This window comes from Oncorhynchus mykiss, chromosome 6 (assembly GCF_013265735.2).
Source record: "Oncorhynchus mykiss isolate Arlee chromosome 6, USDA_OmykA_1.1, whole genome shotgun sequence".
NCBI lineage: Eukaryota > Metazoa > Chordata > Actinopteri > Salmoniformes > Salmonidae > Oncorhynchus > Oncorhynchus mykiss.
Window position 1 is genome coordinate 46,340,190 of NC_048570.1, and position 16,344 is coordinate 46,356,533.

At 41.3% G+C, this 16,344-nt stretch overlaps 1 protein-coding gene across 4 annotated transcripts in view; it reads right to left on the reverse strand.

The window, feature by feature from the left end:
• apba1a (amyloid beta (A4) precursor protein-binding, family A, member 1a) overlaps positions 1–16,344 on the reverse strand; it is a 96,862-nt gene that overhangs the window by 77,069 nt on the left and 3,449 nt on the right. Inside the window, exon 2 of one of the 4 annotated variants that reach the window (XM_021606632.2) lies at positions 7,355–7,422. The exons of the other annotated variants lie outside the window; for them this stretch is intronic. The gene's annotated coding sequence lies outside the window, so the exon portion shown is untranslated. The remainder of the gene's footprint in view (positions 1–7,354; positions 7,423–16,344) is intronic. 4 annotated transcript variants of the gene reach the window in all.

The window sequence follows — 16,344 nt, forward strand, 5'->3', positions numbered from 1 at the left end:
TCTCTCTCTCTCTCTCTCTCTCTCTCTCTCTCTCTCTCTCTCTCTCTCTCTCTCTCTCTCTCTCTCTCTCTCTCTCTCTCTCTCTCTCTCTCTCTCTCTCTCTCTCTCTCTCTCTCTCTCTCTCTCTCTCTCTCTCTCTCTCTCTCTCTCTCTCTCTCTCTCTCTCTCTCTCTCTCTCTCTCTCTCTCTCTCTCTCTCACACCACCTCCTCCTCCTCCTCCTCCTCAGCCCCCCCCCACACACACACACACTCTCATGCTTGGCTGAAACCGGCAGGCACTCAGGGCTTGTATGCATGGATGCCTGTTTGTGTAAGACGCAGCGTGTAGAGCTAGGTTGTGGATTAAATGACAGAAAGCTTAACAACGTAACAGTGAGAGGTGAAACACATACAGTCATTATAATATCTGATTAAAGCAGTAGACTAATGATCCTAGAGAGGAGTCATGTGGTGTGTCTGACTCACTGAGTTTAAAGAAGTATTAGCCAGAAAAGCGTATAATACTACTGTACCCTTATAATAATTTTTGTTACACGCTTTTATGTCATAGTTGTATCATTGTAATGTGATTGTATTAAGAGTTCATGTCAGATGAATGTCACAGGGTTGTCATGTGACTTATAAGCGAGGGGGGAGTGAGAGAATAGAGGGAGAGCAAAGAGAGAAACATAAATATGTGTTAACAAAATAGCGAGAGAGAAAGACAACTCTGCACTAACAAAGGGAAGGCGAGCTGTGGAATGCTAATAGCCTAATTTCAACAGGACATTCAAGAGTAAAACGCACTGTATTAATATTCTGTCAGTTTCACTTTCTCCACAGTCATAGACCTGAATAACATGAATATTCAATGGATTATTACTGTCCATTATCATATATATATATATATATATATATATATATACACACACTGCTGTTCAAGCGTTTGGGGTCACTTAGAAATGTCCTTGATTTTGAAAGAAAAGCACATTTTTTGTCCATTAAAATAATATCAGAAATACAGATCAGAAATACAGTGTAGACATTGTTAATGTTGTAAATGACTATTGTAGTTGGAAACGGCTGATTTTTTATGGAATACCTACATTGTACAGAGGCCCATTATCAACAATCATCACTCCTGAGTTGCAATGGCACGTTGTGATAGCTAATCCAAGCAGAGTTGCATAGAAAATGCCATATCTCAGACTGGCCAATAAAAAGAAACGATTAAGATGGGCAAAATAACACAGACACTATACAGACGAACTCTGCCTAGAAGGCCAGCATCCCAGAGTCGCCTCTTCACTGTCGACATTGAGACTATTTAATGAAACTGCCAGATGAGAACTTGTGAGGAGTCTGTTTCTCAAACTAGACACTCTAAGGTACTTTTCATCTTGCTCAGTTGTGCAGTTATGCACCAGGGCATCCCACTCCTCTTTATATTCTGGTTAGAGCCAGTTTGCGCTGTTCTGTGAAGGTAGTAGTACCAAGCGTTGTACGAGATCTTCAGTTACTTGGCAATTTCTCGCATGGAATAGCCTTCATTTCTCAGAACAAGAATAGACTGATGAGTTTCAAGAAAGTCCTTTGTTTCTGGACATTTTGAGCCTGTGATCAAACCCACAAATGCTGATGCGCCAGATACTCAACTAGTCTAAAAAAGGCCAGTTGTATTGCTTCTTTAGTCAGAACAACCGTTTTCAGCTGCGCTAACATAACTGCAAAGGGGGTTCCTAATGATCAACTAGCCTTTGAATTAGCTAACACAACGTGCCATTGGAACATAGGAGTGATGGTTGCTGATAATGTGCCTCTGTACGCCTATGTAGATATTCCATAAAAACTGCCCTTTCCAACTACAATAGTCATTTACAACATTAACAATGTCTACACTGTAGGTCGCAACTGCCAGGTCGCACTTGTGGGTCGCAGTTGTAAATGAGAACTTGTTCTCAACTGGCCTACCTGGTTAAATAAAGGTGAAATGAAAAATTTAATTAAAAAAAATTCGGATCAATTTGATGTTATTTTAATGGACAAAAAATGTGATTTTCTTAAAAAAAAAAAAGGACATTTCTAAATGACCCCAAACTTTTGCACTGCTCAAAAAAATAAAGGGAACACTTAAACAACACAATGTAACTCCAAGTCAATCACACTTCTGTGAAATCAAACTGTCCACTTAGGAAGCAACACTGATTGACAATAAATTTCACATGCTGTTGTGCAAATGGAATAGACAACAGGTGGAAATTATAGGCAATTAGCAAGACACCCCCAATAAAGGAGTGGTTCTGCAGGTGGCGACCACAGACCACTTCTCAGTTCCTATGCTTCCTGGCTGATGTTTTGGTCATTTTTTAATGCTGGCTGTGCTTTCACTCTAGTGGTAGCATGAGACGGAGTCTACAACCCACACAAGTGGCTCAGGTAGTGCAGCTCATCCAGGATGGCACATCAATGCGAGCTGTGGCAAGAAGGTTTGCTGTGTCTGTCAGCATAGTGTCCAGAGCATGGAGGCGCTACCAGGAGACAGGCCAGTACATCAGGAGACGTGGAGGAGGCCGTAGGAGGGCAACAACCCAGCAGCAGGACCGCTACCTCAGCCTTTGTGCAAGGAAGAGCAGGAGGAGCACTGCCAGAGCCCTGCAAAATGACCTCAAACGGTCAGAAACAGACTCCATGAGGGTGGTATGAGGGCCCGACGTTCACAGGTGGGGGTTGTGCTTACAGCCCAACACCGTGAAGGACGTTTTGCATTTGCCAGAGAACACCAAGATTGGCAAATTCGCCACTGGCGCCCTGTGCTCTTCACAGATGAAAGCAGGTTCACACTGAGCACATGTGACAGACGTGACAGAGTCTGGAGACGCCGTGAAGAACGTTCTGCTGCCTGCAACATCCTCCAGCATGACCGGTTTGGTGGTCGGTCAGTCATGGTGTGGGGTGGCATTTCTTTGGGGGGCCGCACAGCCCTCCATGTGCTCGCCAGAGGTAGCCTGACTGCCATTAGGTACCGAGATGAGATCCTCAGACCCCTTGTGAGACCATATGCTGGTGCGGTTGGCCCTGAGTTCCTCCTAATGCAAGACAATGCTAGACCTCATGTGGCTGGAGTGTGTCAGCACTTCCTGCAAGAGGAAGGCATTGATGCTATGGACTGGCCCGCCCATTCCCCAGACCTGAATCCAATTGAGCACATCTGGGACATCATGTCTCGCTCCATCCACCACAGACTGTCCAGGAGTTGGCGGATGCTTTAGTCCAGGTCTGGGAGGAGATCCCTCAGGAGACCATCCGCCACCTCATCAGGAGCATGCCCAGGTGTTGTAGGGAGGTCATACAGGCATGTGGAGGCCACACACACTACTGAGCCTCATTTTGACTTGTTTTAAGGACATTACGTCAAAGTTGGATCAGCCTGTAGTGTGGTTTTCCACTTTAATTTTGATTGTGACTCCAAATCCAGACCTCCATGGGTTGATAAATTTGATTTCCATTGATAATTTTTGTGTGATTTTGTTGTCAGCACATTCAACTATGTAAAGAAAAAAGTATTTAATAAGAATACTTCATTCATTCAGATTTAGGATGTGTTATTTTAGTGTTCCCTTTATTTTTTTGAGCAGTGTATATATAAAATCACACACACACACACACACACACACACAGCGACACACAATACTGTCCATTATCAACACACTAACTTCGTACAGGAATTGTGACGCAGGTCCAAAGTTTGTAGATCCCAAACTCCTCAAATTCCAATTAACAGCTTCATACAAAAAAAATCCAGATTGGCAGATCATTTTCCAATTCTAACATAAATTCCCACATAGAGGACTATCCGCTGACTGATAACATTAATATGCAGTTGCTAACTCTAAGGTTTAGTCCGCATTAAATATTCCCTTTCACTGTAATAGTTCTAGTGACACAGTAGTACACCACATTATATATGTAGCAGGGTGCAATTTGGGACAAAGCCTATGATTCATAACGATATTATATTGTAATCTATTAATATAATCTAATATCAAACCAAGCAGAGGCCAGAAATAGACACAAAGCCATATGGCGCATTACTCCATCCCTCTATTCTTCTATCATCCCTCTTTCTCCATCCATCCATCCAGCCCAGACATGTGTTCAAATCAGGGGAGAATGACTGCTCCCTTTCATTGAAGCCACAGGAGTTCAAGGCCAACCGCGGTACTGCAGGCATTGTTAGCAGAAAACAGGATCCCCGTTATAGTAAATAGAAAAATAGTGATCTTCGTGGTCAATATTTGTTTAAATAAAATAAAAAAATCGAAAGCAAACATGGTTGCAATAATTGCTTATACTACACCAGATGTATGTCCTTGAACAGATTATTTCAAAATTGCACAAAGTTCTAAGGACAATTTAGTTTCTAATCGATCCTGGGCAACCGGCCGTGATCGGGAGTCCCATAGGGCGGCGCACAATGGGCCCAGCGTCGTCCGGTTAAGGGGAGGGTTTGGCCGGGGTAGGCCGTCATTGTAAAATAAGAATTTGGTTAAATAAAGGTTAAATAAATAAAATAATGCCAGCCTGCAGTACCCCGGTCAGCCTTGAGTTACTCAATGAGAGGAGGCAGCACTGAGCTAGCCTGCAACGTCTCTTCCTGGTTTAGCTCAAACTGCGCATTTTATGTCTCCATGGGCAGCCATTTTAACTGATTTAATTTGGCTTCCAATGCGCTTTTGAATCTTCACATTGGAATTAATGGTGTCACATGATCAATTGCTTCGTTCATTCATATCATGGGTTCAAATAGGCTGGCTCAAGCAAACATTCAGGATGTTTGAAAGAGAACAATTACTACTTGAACCCAGGTCTGATGCACAGAAGAGAGGTTATGTGTAGGTTATACAGGCCATATGTTTTCTGTCTACCCAATTATGCTGATATGCTATTGATATTACAACACAGCAGAGTAATAGGCCAGTAGGATGTACTGTAAAGACATAGCTTCATGCCCTCACTACCTCCGCTTGCCTTGGCTAATCTTTGTAGTAGTTGTGCAATTACTCAATATTCCCACACACAGTTGGGAATGTTTGAAGATACCAGTCTAGTTCCCAGACAGACAGTTGTAGCTCTAAGACTGTCCCAGATATTGATGTTTATAGATTACTATGTAGGTCGTAGCTACTCCCTAGGTGGTCATTAACTCACCTACATCCAGTCAAGGGCACCTTAGTTTTGCCAAGTTTCGATACCTACAGTACTGTATGTGTGTAGCTCCTGTGTGTATCTACACTGGTGTGGTCAGGGCATCCAGCTGAAATAAGAAAAGCATGAGTGAGGAGTGCCAGGTGAGGGTGAATCAAAGCTATGGGTAGAGAAACCATTTTAAATATCTTTGGTCCATCTTAAATGATCTGGTTCTTCCCTGCACACTACACAACTCACCTTCATGTCCTCTCAAAGTACAGCGACACACACACTCCCAAAGAACTCAGCAGTAGCTTGAGGAACACTGATAAACAGCTAATTAGGTTTGTGGAGCCCATTTGGTAATTTGTTTCCTGCATCCCCTGTTGAGTAGATATATCAGTTATTGACTGCTGAGATTTAGAAGGTGGGTAATTAACTACAAAAATGTGGCAAAAAATATCACCATTAACATCACAGACTAATAGAAGGGATTCTCTTTTATGTGTATATACAGTGTGTGTGTGTGTGTGTGTGTGTGTGTGTGTGTGTGTGTGTGTGTGTGTGTGTGTGTGTGTGTGTGTGTGTGTATGTGTGTGTATGTCTGTGTGTGTGTGTGTGTTCACCTGTGAGGATGTCTCATTGCTCCTGAATGATTCTCCCACATACTGACAGCTCATTAGGAGATAGTGGGAGGTAGCAAGCGAGAGAGAGAAAAAAGAAAGAAAGACAAAAAGGGAAAAGGGAATCCACAGAGGCCTCTGAGACACAGTCCATATATCTAAGATCGAGAAAAATACTAACATTTTCCCTCAAAACCTATGTCTGCATGACGTCAATTGAATAAACAAAAAACATACTTTAATTGGACTGTATTCTGAATCGTGACACTCGAAAACACCATTGTACACATAGTGCAGCATGACAGTGTGATTCTAGCCTCAACAACAAAGCTTCAGTCCCCCTGCTTCACATTCAGTGTGATTGGAGGCAGACAGGAGATGAAAATGTCTTGAACAGTGAATACCAGCAGCAGCAGACCAGCAGACTGTAATGGACAGACCATGTTGTATTGTGAAGTGGTCCTGTGAGATCTCGAATGCGTCCCAAATGGCACCCTATTCTCTATATAGAGTAGTGCAATACCTTTTACCAGAGCCTATGACACTCATCTTGTGAACTCCATCCCTGTGTTCTCACTGTGTGACTTTAGGCACTCAAGCTTCTATATCAATCACACCAACCAGACATATGACCCTTACATATGACCTCTTATATCCTGTAGCCTGACAGCTCTTCACAAAAATATATCTACAACACACACACACAGTACACACACACACACACACACACACACACACACACACACTCACACAGCACAAGCTCTTTCTCAGAATAAGAGATGAAAACTGTGAAGAGACAGAGAGCATTTACTAGCTGCTGATACAGTCTAGTGTTGTCAATACAGAATACAGAAACATAATTATGTGGTAAATAAAACAGAATAGCTGGTGTTAGAACTACTACAATGCTGCCTAACCTTTCCTGCCTCTGTCATTGTTAAGCTGTATCAACCCACAGAACTCCTCTAGAGAGTGATTCATATTGAAAGAAAGCTCAATGCCATTCCTACTGACCCAGAGGAGAAGAATAGGACAGGGCAGCTAAGGAAATAAGCAACAGCAAAGAGTTGAGAGAGGAAGAGCAGAAGGGGAACGTTTCAATATTGCAAGGTGTGCACCGGAATCCCCGACATCATTATGTGGACACGGTGTGGCAAGCCCATGCATTGACAAACAGTCATGGAGGAAGGGAGAGTCCCTTGTAGGGGTATAAATCAGAAGGAAAACATGCTGGTGATACACACACCTTCACACACACTGTACCCCCAGGATTAGCCTCTGTTGGATTCTAGCTTGAAATATACTTATTTGTGTTACCATACTAGAACTTATTGATTACTTTACATGTATAATGAATGTATATGTTTGGGTCAATGGAAAGTAAGATAGGAACTAGGTGTATGGAAAGTTACTGAGTGAGAGAGGGGGAGTGCAGAAAGTTTACATTCTGTCACAGACATAGGCCCCGCCCACTATGTACTTTGCCTCCGGACACAAATACATTTGCACATAGATCCTTCCTGCTTACCCATAACATGTTAATCACTACTGCTAGGCCACTTACTAAAACGTGCTCAAGTCAATTAGTCAGTTTCCAACGCCTGCCCTGTATCCTGTCAGCTCCCCTGGACCCTAAACAGACACCACAGGAGCAGATGAGAGCATTTACCGCAAAATGTATAATGTAAACAAAGAGACAGCCACCACAATATGCAGCACTGAGGGGGTCGTTCCACCTCAAAAAGCACAAGAGGTTCTGTAAGAAACCGATACGATTTGCATTCCTGCAACATTATTTGGTTGAAATATAATATGATCTCTGAGAAATTAAGCTAATTGATTGCACCCAAATTGGCGATATTCATTTAATTGTTAATTTATAGATTCATATACAGTCGTGGCCCAAAATATTGGCACCCTTGCACTTTTTTCAAATAATCCAGACAACTGTTGAAATTAAAACTTATTTTGGTATCCACATATGAATGTCTTCAGTGTGCAGTTGAACAAAAATATATTTTAAAAAATGAATAATTTACTAAATCTTAGTTAATTCCACAAAGAAATCCTAAAATGGCTCGGACAATATTATTGGCACCTTCTAGAAGTAGCTAGAAATAATTAGATTTCAAGTAGGTGATTCTCATTTACTTTGGAATTGACCTCACCTGTGGTGAGTTGAAGCTGCTTGCGGTATAAAAATCACATATTCAACCAGTTTGAATAGAGAAAAGGACTTGTTCTCCTTTTTTTGTGTCACTGTGTGTACCACACTGAGCATGGACAAAAGAAAGAAAAACAAATAATTATCTGAGGAGATCAGACACAAGATTGTAACCAAGCATGGACAATCTCAAGGCTACAAATCTCCAGAGACCTTGATGTTCCTGTTTCCACCATATGTAATGTTATCAAGAAGTTTAAGGCCCATGTCACTGTAGCCAACCTCACTGAACTTGGCCAGCAAGAGAGAAATTGATGGAAGATTGAAGTGAAGGATTGTTCGAATGGTGGATAAAGCACCTCGGTCAACTGCCAAACAGATTCAAGCTGACCTTCAGACACAAGGTGTGACAGTTTCAACTCGCACCATCCGTCTCCAACTCAATGAAAGGGGGTTATGGTAGGAGACCCAGGAGGACCCTACTGCTGAGAGAAAGACATAAGAAAGCCCGACTGCAATTTGCCAAAACACACCTGAACATGCCCAAATCCTTCTGGGAGAATGTCCTGTGGACAGATGAGACCAAATTAGAGTTTTTTGGTAAAGCACACCATCTCTATGTTTACAGAAAACAAAATGAAGGTTTCAAAGAAAATAACACCTTCCCCACAGTCAAACATGGAGCAGGTTCAGTGATGTTTTGTGGTTGCTTTGCTGCCTCTGGCACTGGGTGCCTTGAAGGTGTGCATGGCGTCATGAAATCAGGTGAATACCAAGGCATTTTGGAGCACAATGTCGGACCCAGTGACAGAAAGGAGGGTCTCCGTCGAAGGTCATGGGTCTTCCAGAAGAACAATGACACCAAACACACTTCAAAAAGCACCCAGGAATGTTTCAAGACAAAACACTGGACTGTTCTGAAGTGGCCAGCAATGAGTCCAGATCTAAATCCAATTGAAAACTTGTGGAGAGGTCTGAAAACAGCAGTTAGGAGAAGGCACCCTTCTAATCTGGGAGAAATTGAGGATTTTGCACAAAAGGAGTGGGCCAAACTGTCAGTACAGAGGTGCAGCAAGCTCATCGATGGTTATAGGAAGGGCTTGATTGCAGATATTTTGACCAAAGGCTGTGCTACCAAATATTAAGTATAGGGTGTCCATTTTGTCAATGCCATTTCTGTTTATTTTCTGATTTAAATGGATATATTAAGTTCTGAATCAAAAACAAAAGTTCTGTAATATTAACAGTGAAATAAAGAATTGTGGAGGTCAAATACTTTGTTCAATTTCAACTAATTTTTAGGGAAAAATGTGAGTAAGACATGAAGAATGAAAAATAAAAAGCCACTCAGGGACCCCCCACACCTCACACCAGGCCCACCCCAACAGACAGTATACAGTATTAGTTCTCTGTTTGACATGTAGTATGAAGCTGCAGCTTGGAATATTGTTTATTCATACTATATTTCTTATGGATCCTCATAAGCTGCTGCCTTGCTCTTCCTGGGGTCAGGCAAAATTAGGGCAGATATACCATTTTTTTAAATTACAAAACATTCAGTACAGAATTCACAACACACTAAGTGTATTATCAGTGAATATGGTGCAGAGAAATTAGCCATTGAAGTCACATGCATTTCCCCCCATAAATATGTGTGAAAATGCAAGGTTTTTCGCACTAAATACCACTGTTCCTACTATTGCCACTCCCGTTAATCCTCATTCATTGTAGTTGTGGTGCAGGTTGTAGCAGTGGTGTAAAGTAAAAATACTTGAAAGTACTACTTAAGTAGTTTTTTTTTAGTTATCAGTACTTTACCATTTTTTATTTTTGAAAACGTTTACTTTTACGCACTACATTACTAAAGAAAATGATGTACTTTTTTTACTACATACATTTCCCTGACACCCAAAAGTACTCGTTACATTTTGAATTCTTAGCAGGACAGGAAAATTGCCTAATTCACACACTTATCAAGAGAACATCCCTGGTCATCCCTACTGCCTCTGGTCTGGCAGACTCACTAAACACATGCTTCATTTGTAAATTATGTCTGAGTGTAGGAGAAAGCTCCTGGCTGTCTGGTTTGCTTTAATTAGCAATTATTTATACTATTATTTTTGATACTTAAGTATATTTTAGCAATTATATTTACTTTTGATACTTAAGTATAATTAAAACCAAATAGTTTGACTACTCAAGTATGACAATTGGGTTATTTTTCCACCACTGGGTTGTAGCATGGGTGGAAGTAAGAAGAACGCACATTTTATGGCTTATAAAGATGTTGAACTGAATTCAAACTTAAACATGATCTTAGGCTACTCATAAAAACAGCAGCTCTTTCCTGTATTCGTTGAGTCTCTAGCTTGTCATGGTTTTAAATGTTTTGAAATCTCACAGTATCAACGTCGCTGTGCATTCGAGGCTTCTTTTTACAGTCTATGGCTCGAGGAAACGGTGCACACACGGTGATCTGAGCTATCTGATCAGCTGTAGGCCTATAGATGCACTTGACTTGACTCTCTGGAGTTCTACCTTCAGACACATGAAATGGTTCAAAATGGAAACACTTTACCCTCCCCGCCCTAGGGCTGCTGAATCAAGTCCACTTATCGCAAACAAAAATAGGAACCTGAGGTTTTATCCTTTTTTTTAATTGATTTTTTTAGAAATGTTTGGTGATCGACTAGGAATGCCTTACAGATCAACCGGTTGGTGACTACTGCTGTATGGTGTTTTGCAATGGTAATGGTATTGGGTTGGGTTTAATGGTAAATGTAACACAACATATAGAGATGTTTTCTAGTAATGTTATTGAAAAACATGAGACTGACATGCAAAGGTTTATAATTGTATTATTAGGGTTGTCCTAAAATATTTGGGCTTCATATGAGAATTGCGCCATAGGGAAAGCCCCTCTCAGAGAGCTGCCACTTGTTTGACTATTCAAGGGGAGTTTGGTTGAAGCATTAGGTTGCTCAGAGAATTACAAACTGAATTGCTTTCATGGAGGACTGGCTTGACTTTTGAGGATGACTACAATTTATTTTCATTATGAGAAAAAGCTATTGGTTTTCAAACCAAAGTTGCAGATAAAATGTTATGATCCATTTGATAAACACAAGAGACCCACAAAAAGGATAAAAGGTTGTGGTAGTAGCATGAACAGTTTACACATTCATTTATGGAGGAAATGCAAGTGACTTCAATTTATCTGAACAGGAAGGGAAAGAAACACCTATTGTACATAGTATAAATAATCAATACTCTAAGGCGCAGCTTCATACTACTTGTCAAACATAGGGAAAATATACTGTATACTGGCCATTAGGGTGGGCTTGGTGTGGGGTTTGGGGGGTCCGTGGATGGCTTTTGACCATTTATTTGGATTCCTCACGTCTTAATCATTTATTGAATATTATATGAATCCAAATGGTCTTAAAACAAAATAATATTGAATAATATTGCAGGAATACTAATCTTATCTGATTCTAACTACAGAAACAATTTCAGAACAATCTGAAACAATCTGGATGTCATGGCTTGCTGAAATGACTGGACCAACCCTGAGAGAAAGATTACATGTGTCTACACACTGGAATGCATTTAAATGTTTTTTAAAAATTTATTTAACCTTATTTAACTAGGCAAGTCAGTTAAGAACATATTCTTATTTAAAATGATGGCCTACCCCGGTCAAACCCTCCCCTAACCAAAACGACGATGGGACTGCCGATCACGGCCGGTTGTGATACAGCCCGGGATCGAGCCAGGGTCTGTAGTGACGCCTCTAGCACTGCGATGCGGTGCCTTAGACTGCTTCTCACTCAGGTGGGCCATGTTAAAAGCTAATGAGTGGAATGTATTTCCTTCTTAATGCGCTTGAGCCAATCAGTTGTGTTGTGACAAGATAGCTCTATTTGGTAAATGACCAAGTCTATATTATGGCAGGAACAGCTCAAATAAGCAAAGAAAAAATGACAGTCCCTCATTACTTTAAGGTCAGTCAATACGGAAATGTGTGCAGTCGCCAAAACCATCAAGCGCTATGATGAAACTGGCTCTCATGAGGACCGCAACAGGAAAGGAAGACCCAGAGTTACCTCTGCTGCAAAGGATAAGTTCATTAGAGTTAACTGCACCTTGCAGCCCAAATAAATGCTTTACAGAGTTCAATTAACAGACACATCTCAACATCAACTGTTCAGAGGAGACTGTGTGAATTGCTGTAAAGAAACCACTACTAAGAATAAGAGAGTTGCTTGGGCCAAGAAACACAAGCAATGGACATTAGACTGGCGGAAATCTTTCATTTGGTCTGATGAGTCCAAATTTGCAATTTTTGATTCCAACCACCTTGTCTTTGTGACACGCAGAGTAGGTGAACAGATGATCTCCGCATGTGTTGTTCCCACCATGAAGCATGGAGGAGGCGGTGTGATGGTGCGAGGGTGCTTTGCTGGTGACACTGTCAGTGATTTATTTAGAATTCAAGGCACACTTAACCAGCATGGCTACCACAGCATTCTGCAGCGATACACCATCACATCTGGTTTGGGCTTAGCGGGAGTATCATTTGTTTCTCAAAAGGACAATTACCCAACACACCTCCAGGCTGTGTAAGGGCAATTTGACCAAGAAGGAGAGTGATGGAGTGCTGCATACAATGACCTGGCCTTCACAATCACCCAACTTCATTCCAATTGAGATGGTTTGGGATGAGTTGTACCGCAGAGTGAAGGAAAAGCAGCCAAACAAGTGCTCAGCATATGTGGGACCTCCTTCAAGATAGTTGGAAAATCATTCCAGGTTAAGAGAATGCCAAGAGAAGAGTGTGCAAAGCTGTCATCAAGGCAAAGGTTGGCAACTTTGAAGAATCTCATTGAAAATATATTTCGATTTGTTAAACCCTTTTTTGGTAACTACATGATTCCATTTGTGTTATTTCATAGTTTTGATGTCTTCACTATTACTCAACAATGTAGAAAATAGTAAAAATAAAGAAAAACCCTTGAATGAGTAGGTGTCCAAACTTTTGACTGGTTTGGATACCTACTCTGCATAATACTGTACATAAATTAGTAAAATACCCCAACCATGTGGGAATGAGCCATCACCTTGTTTATGACATTTTAGCAAACAACATACTGTATTGTGAAAAACATGCATTAAGAGAGGAGAAACCACGTCAATTTCATGTTTTTAAAATGTAACCTTTATTTAACTAGGCAAGTCAGTTAAGAACAAATTCTTATTTACAATGACGGTCTACCAAAAGGCAAAAGGCCTCCTGCTGGGATTAAAAATAACTAAAATAAAAAATATATATAGGACAAAACACACATCCCGACAACACAACATAAAGAGATATCTGAGACAACATAGCAAGGCAGCAACACATGACAACACAGCATAGTAGCAACACAACATAACAACATGGTAGCAAAACAACATGGCAGGAGCACAACATGGTAGAAGCACAAAACATGGTACAAACATTATTGGGCACAGACAACAACAGCACATGTGGGCAAGAAGGTAGTTCATAATTGTAATAGACTATCTCTGATTGTAATCTCCAAAACATCTCTCCTCCTCTTGTTATCACTCCATTGGAGAGTAAATGAAAAGGAGTAATCTATATGCATGTAGCAGAGAGTAGTGTGGGTAGGCAGCCAGTGCAGACGTTGACAGTGAGTAACTGAGAAAACAACTGCTAAGAATGATGAGACACTGACAGTACTGCAATTAAACTAACAACCATTATGACAGAGACAGACAATGAAACACTTAAAGTGAAGAATGACAAATTAAAAACACCTCCTTCGACAACATCTTTAAGGGTCCCCAAAATAATAGCAATATTATGCTGTGTGTGTGTGTGTGTGTGTGTGTGTGTGAGAGAGAGAATGAACAGCTGTGTGTGAATGAGTAGAGTGATATTGATAATAGCCCAACATATTCTATCCCTCTCAACATGCTGGTCAATAACAGATGTACATTTTCACCTCTGAAATTGTATTTATTTAACCTTTATTTAATTTAACTGGGCAAGTCAGTTAAGAACAAATTCTTATTTATAACGACGGCCTACCACAGCCAAACCCGGATGACGCTGGGCCAATTGTGCGCCGCCCTATGGGACTCCCAATCACGGCCGGGTGTGATAGAGCCTGGATTCGAACCAGGGACTGTAGGGACACCTCTCTTGCACTGAGATGCAAGAGAGGCCACTTTCGCCACTTGGGAGCCCGAAAAAGGACCACGCAGAGTGCTAAACACACACACTCTCTCTCTCTCTCCTTAGAGAGAAAATTAGTCATGGAAACCAATTCCACAACTCTGACTTCCATATCTCAGAGGGGAGCCGAGGGAGGAGGTAGGAAGGGGAGGAGGTGTTCACACCAGAAGTCCTTTCTGTAGGTCAGAGTCCCCATCTCCTCCCCTCACTCCCCCTCCATCTCGCTATTCCCTCACTACCCCCATCCATTCTCTCTCCCCCTCTCCTTCACTCATATCTCTCAGCTTTTGTAGCATTCTTCCTCTTGACAACCTCCACCCCAGCAGAAAGCCTGCCATGTAGGTATGCCTGCTGTTCAACCAATCACATCTCATTCTGAAGTAGCTCTAACCACATCTCATTCTGCCTGATATCCACCAATCACATCTCTTTCTGAATCAGGGACAGACAGACGGCTCCAGTGAAAGGTCACAGATTGGCCTAACACACCAGGAAAATACAGCCTCACTCCTCCTCCTCTGCCCAGAGAAAGGGCATTTCTGATCTGTGATCTCTACCCCCTTCCTTCCCGCCTTTCCAAGACAAATGCACTTGAGTGTTTACCAAAGGGAAAAAAGCCGCAGAAATCAAATGCACACACTAAAGTCAAATGCCAGAATCAATGACGGCCATAAAGCTCCTTAAACTTCCACAACTTTCACATAATCGATTAGAGAGCTACTGGGTGTGCAGAATATTACTGCAGCCCAGCAATAACACACCTGATTCAACTTATCAACTGCTCGACAAAACAGCCAGTGGTGGGCTGGAACAAAAGCCTGCACACACCAAGCTCGGACCAGGTTGGCTAACCACTGGACTAACCCTATTAGTCTTTTAATTAGATATCAACCCTGTCCTATTTATGACCATTTCCATGGTGATGAACCGTTTATAATACATCCTATTCAGCAATTACACAGCTTACTGGCTCAACATGGAAGGAGAGGATCAAGAATTCTGCAAATCCTTTTAAAGCAGTGATATATTTCTGGTCCTTTCCCTCCCTCCCTCGGACTACACGCGCCATATGCTTCTTACGCTGATGGCCTAAACAAACACACACCCGCTAATCTCAAAATATTATAAGGTTAATTGGAGGAAGTAAGACTTATTTAGCAACACTGTAGGGCTAGTATCTGTGTCAGAAACATTTAACAGAAGCAGCCTTTTCAGCAAATGCACATAATGTGTCTATGTACCTTTGAAGGGGGTTGACTACTGTCACCATGAACATCAAGAGGGGTATCAAGAGGGGTTACAGTTGGGTATGGCAGGCGCCATACACTAGCTCAAGACAGAAAATGTCAACGTAGGCTATACAAAATTTAGACAAAAATCATTCCAATCCCATTCGCATTTCCTGGCTGCTTAAACTCTAATAGTTTGCCGAATTTCAGTTTGTGTGACAAAATAAGCTAGTATAGTGTAGAGAATAATTGTACCATCTAAACCGCTGTGAAATGTATTTTCCGCAACCAAAAAGATTGTTGTTTCAGCTGTTTGAAGCTGAGTGTACAAAACTGAAAGTAAAAGACACAAAAACAAAATGTAAGAACAGGAAGCATAGAAATAGCACACATAGAACATATCTACCGCTTCTTCAACTTGGTTTCAAGTGGAATGGTAGATCTCTAACTCCCATTTCTATGTGAATTTGGTCAGGTAAGATTAAGACATGGTTGTTTTTACTGATCTGTTTGTCAGTGTCAATAGAGTAGGCTACTAATTTGTTGTACTCAAAAATATGTTGCTTATGTCTCCAGTCATATAAAGCATAGTAGAACTGCATGAAATGTGTTTATCAAAGGCCACATTTCCTATGCAAAGAAAGGAGAAGAAACGTCTCTGATTAGGCTTAGTTTTTCACTGAGCTCAGGTATGCATTGTTCAGAACCACCCCAAACATTCTGAAATTGCATTTTTGTCCCCCTTAGTTTCATCATTGGAATGTGATACAAAACGCCTCCGAGCGGTCGGGTAGGTGGTTTGGAGTGTTTTTCTGACTGGATAAAAAAATATGCATATAATAATAATGATTCCCCCCTCCTTCTAAAACCAAAGTTGTGGTCGCTGTTCAGAAAGGTCTGTTTCGCTAACAGTGATT